General features: G+C 44.1%; 1 pseudogene; it reads right to left on the bottom strand.

Moving 5' to 3' along the window:
* Positions 1–574: 574 nt before the first annotated feature.
* Positions 575–4,843, bottom strand: LOC102148959 (reactive oxygen species modulator 1 pseudogene; annotated as a pseudogene).
* Between the last annotated feature and the right edge of the window lie 339 nt (positions 4,844–5,182).

Here is a 5,182-nt window from a genome sequence, read left to right as displayed (position 1 = left end):
GACGTTACTGCTGGGAGCATAAATTGACACTACCTTCCTAGAAGTTCAGGGAACTTGAAAGTACCAACATCTCTTAACATACCGCTCCAGTTTAAGAATTTAAGGACGTAGAACACAAAAATTTACAAAAGTAAAGTACTGGAAACAACCAAAATTTCCAATGGATGACTATTAAATAGAAGATGACAAAACTCTATTACATAATGCAAATTTAATCTATATGTGTTTATAATAACATATAGATATTATGGATAATACATATATATTAGGGGCAATGCATCTACTGTGTGTGCTGCTACTGGTGATTCAACCCTGAGCCAAAACTGACATGGCCCTGCCCTTAAGGAACTTAGAGTCAAATGAAGAGAAGACGTTAAACACATGGTCACACCATTCAGTGAACGACTGTAAAGTGAGATGGATTCTATGAAAGAAAGGCATTTGAGAACATATGGAATATGATGCAGCCACTGAAAATAGTGATTCTTTTTTTACTCAAAGACTTTGGTTTTATTATAGTACATGGGCTGGGACTGATGGGAGGGGTCGATGTAGTGAGCAACCATTGCCCTGATTAGCATCGGATACCTGTCCAGATAGCCAGGAACGTGCCAAAGATACCCCCAGTCTACGTTATGGTTTTCTCCTTGCTGCCCATCGGCTCCCGACCCTGCATTCAGATCCCGAGACAGGAAAAGTTGCCACAGAGCGCCCCGGCTGCCGAAGCCCGTCTTCACACGGTCAAAGCAGCTTGGCTGGGACTGTCCATAGGAACCCAGGGCCACCGGCTTCTCGCTCACGGCCTTGATCGCTCAGCTCTACGTCTCACCTGAAGCAGGAGGCAGTGCGCTGAAAATAGTGATTTTGAAGACTCTACAGTAATAGGTGTGGCATAAAAATTACTAGAAATTTTCAAAGACTGTAATTCAACCTTGGTTCAAATCAGTTACAAGTCACGAGGATATCTAATGGGAAACATTGCAGGAAAAGAACTTTGTTGATATGAGTCTTTCAGTGCAGGATAGGTATAGGTGTATGTACAGGTGCAGATGGTACGTATCACGGTGGACCAACATTTGGCCAAGGGAAAGAAGGCTTAAGATTGGTTTTATTCATGCTTTGTCTCCAGTAAAGGGAGCTACCTTTCCATCTTTAAAAATGTGATAAAGTCACATAACTTCTGTGATAGGCTATTTCTAATTTCAAAAGTTATAGCCTAAAATTTAAGGCTTTGATTATTTGTTACAGGAAATTGCACTTGTCAGAGCGTGTGTTACCGCAAAGCGTGTTTGTTCCCTTCAAGTTAAGACTATATTTGTTATATGAAGTTACATTTGTACCCTGACCTTAAATTGATAACCCACTGTTTAGGACCTCGCTGATTTCATTACGATTAATCATATCTGTATATTATGTTGCCAAAGTGAATTTCACGTCTAGACTTTCCCTCTTTATGGGTCACAAGTAAAATAAAATGGTATGATAGCATATTTGCTTCCAAAAACACAACACTATATCTTGAGCCTCCACAAAAGAAAGCATTTATGATGTAACCTAAGTAAAGAAGACCACCACCTTCTAATACACTATATTCAAAATTATGTTTGAGAAAAAAAGGATGCATGAGAAAAAGAGGGGGAAAAAATAATCAAAATGCAGAACTTTTCATTATGTTTTCAAGTGTCATGTAACATACTTATCATACCTAGGTACGAAAAAATTGTTTTAAGAACATTTCCCTGAGTCCGAGGAGTCAGTCTCTCCTCCTTGTGACCTTTGAGGACACAAAGGTCAGATGGGGGACACTGGAAAATTTCTGTGTGCATTTCCTTTTTTTTTTTTAAGATTGTCCCTTTGGGGCTGGCCCTTTGGCCGAGTGGTTAAGTTCGCACGCTCTGCTTTGGTGGCCCAGGATTTCGCCAGTTAGAGTCCTGGGCGCGGACATGGCACCACTCATCAGGTCATGCTGAGGCGGCGTCCCACATGCCACAACTAGAAGGACCCACAACCAAAGATACACAACTCTGTACCAGGGGGTTTTGGGAGAAAAAGGAAAAAAAATCTTTAAAAAAAATTAAAAAACATTGTCCCAGAGCTAGCATCTGTTGCCAATCTTTTTTTCTTCTCTCCAAAGCCCCCCAGTACATAGTTGTATATTCTAATTCTAAATCCTTCTAGTTCTGCTATGTGGAACACAGCCTCAGCATGGCTCGATGAGCGGTGCTAGGTTCATGCCCAGGATCTGAACTGGTGAAATCCTGGGCCCCCCAGAGGAGGATGTGGCCCCCTAAGCCGAGGCTGCAAACCTAACCACTTGGCCTGGGGCTGGGCCCTCTGTTTGCATTTCTTTACCCAAAGACTAATGGGGATTTTTATTCCATATGGTAATTATTTCCCCAGTGACTTTCCAGTTCTTAAGAGAGATAAGAACGCTCCTGACATTAATTTCAAACAGATGGCTGTAATGTCTTTTGCCGTCTCATCTTTCCTCTCCCTGTTTTCCCAAACTGTCCAAATACAGCTAACAGCACAGATTTGGAATAGGGGGGGAAGCAAGATGGGGGCTGAGAATGGCCCTGTGACATTGGGCTTGAGGACACTTTCCGAGGCCAGGCATCGCCTATGTTTCAGCTCACACTGCTACAGGAATGTTATTTCTAACCACGTGCCCATCTCACAAAGTTCCTCTCCTGCAAACCATCGTGGGTGAAGGTCCTGGAGAGTTTCTCATAATAGAAAATTTCATATCCAGACTTGGAAATAACTGGTCATTTAAGCGGGCTAGAGGTTGGGTTAGAAGAAAGAGATGTGGTTTTCTGTATCTTACTGTCATTTCTTTGATGGGAAATGGAAAGTGTTAAATCAAAAGCAAGTCTGTACACATACTGCTCTTCTCTGCAATTTCTGCCTTGAGTCACAAAGACCTCCCTCTCCAGTACCCAGTCCCAGTTGCCAGGGAGGCATCACTCACCACCACCACACCCTCCATAGGTAGGCCTCCCAGGAGACAGCCACTGCTCATGTAAAGTTCATTACCACTGCAAAAAGCAATGTCAAAGACCCAGGGAAGACACACCCTTTAAAGTACGTCTAGAACCATGCTCCTCAGAAAAAATTAGTCATAAAAGAAAAAAAAGTGTTACTATACTTAATAACATCTCGTTTTATTTTTACGCAAGATGCAAATTCAACGTAAGAAATGCTTATTGTGGGCCAACGTAGCGTGGAGCCAGGGGTTGTGTGAACGTGCCACACTGTGCTGGATCCGGGGAATGCAGCAATGAGCAGGACAGACAGGTCTCTACTGTTTTTGGAGTTCTCGCCCAGTGAGGAGTATAGATAGATGCGCAGATAGAGAAGCAATGACAAAAACGAAAGACATCATGGATGTGACATACTTAGTGCAGCACGTACAATAGTGTGCATCACTGAGTCACAGCGGGGAATGGAAGGCCAGAGCCAAACTCTTCTAGTGTATGGAACTGAAAAGGTCTGGACCACAGAACAATTGGGGAGAGGAGGCTGGAGAGGGTGGCAGGTGGGCAAAGGAGTCATTCACTCTGTGTGTCCCCGGCTGCTGGCGCTGCTCCACAGGCTCTGTTAGTACCCCAGGAAGTCATCCACCTGTTCCACAGTCTCTGCACCTCGTGCCAGGTTGTCCTCTGGGGTGGCTCTGCCCACCTCCTCTGTGGGCTTCCAAGACCTCAGTTCACAACCCAACAGGCCCTAGCTCTCTTCTCTTCAGTTGTTGTGGTGACCTCCTGCTCTCTCAGGCTAGTCTTTAGTGATGCTGGTCAAGGCATGGACATCGTTGTATAAATGGGACCACTCTTTTTGCTCCATCTTGTTGGTGGCAGCGTGTAAAAGGCAGGCATGTCACATCACCAAAAAACATCACATTCTAAGAAGACAGCGATTGCATCCTAAAGAGCTTATGAAAGTATATGGTGGAAACGTGGGTTGTTTAATGTGTACATTATCAAATTCCGAATAATAAATTTAGCATGACCAGAAAACAAATTATCTTTTACATTTTCCTGCATACTCTGAGTAAGACTTGCATTTGTGGTCATCAAGGAAGCTCTGTAACAGCTGTTGAGAGAGTCATCAGGAGCCAGGCTTCACACATGAGGCAGTGTCCCGGGTAATGACGTACCAGCGTCAGGTAAATGGTATCAGGGAATGGCAGAGGCGAGAGATCTGTGTTGCTTCCGTACAAACATGCCAAAGATCCACACCACTGTGAACACTGACGGAGTTGCCATCTATTTCCTCACAGAGGGAAGTATGAAATTATCCAGGAACCGCACATTTGACAACAAAGAACATGAAGCGATGGTTCCTGGGCCTGAATGGGAAGAGATAATGCCTGGAAACTACAAAAAATCTTCACGTGCACAGATTGGACAGTTAAAAAAATACGTAAGTTCATCTTTTCACCCGTTAATCTGCATTTCATCAATACATCACTATACTTCACTTGGCCTATGTATTTTGTAATATATTTAAAAATCAACTTGTTTGTAGATTTGCTTAAGCCCTGCACACACTAGGTGCGACTCTGCTTCAACATGTCCAAACAGAGCTCTTGACCTTCTCCCCTACACCTGCTCCTCATTTGGTGCCTGTCTCCCAGTGACCGGCCTCACCAGAAATCTAACTTTCTCCCTCCAACTACCCTGTCTCCACCACCACCGCCAGCCTCACATCTAATCCGTTTTCAAGTCCTGCGTATTCTGTCTGCTAAGCATCCTTCTACATCTCTGACCTCTCTGCCTCTCCACTATTACCACCCGAGGCCAGGCTTCTCTCACCTCTCACCTGTGGACCACTGCAGCTCCATCCTGACTGCCTCCCCGCCCCCTCCTAATTTCTGCCAACTCTTTCTCCATTTTGTAGCCAGCGTGTGCAAATACCATCACATCTCTCCCTAATCCAGAAGCATTGCCTCTCATCGCTGAATTCTGAAGTCTGAACGTCTTAACGTGACCTGGAAGAGAAAGTTAAAGCAACAGCATTATTCTTTATCTGGGTTTCAGAGGGGAAAACTCTTACTTCATCTAAGATTTACTCAAAATTTGCTTCATTTAAAAAATGTGTAATAGGAGCAGCCCCGGGGAGCCTAGTCGTTAAGTTTGGCATGTTCCGCTTCAGTGACCCAGGTTCAGTTCCTGGGCCTGGA

Source organism: Equus caballus, chromosome 20 (assembly GCF_041296265.1).
Source record: "Equus caballus isolate H_3958 breed thoroughbred chromosome 20, TB-T2T, whole genome shotgun sequence".
Taxonomy (NCBI): domain Eukaryota; kingdom Metazoa; phylum Chordata; class Mammalia; order Perissodactyla; family Equidae; genus Equus; species Equus caballus.
This window is presented reverse-complemented; position numbering and strand designations above follow the sequence as displayed.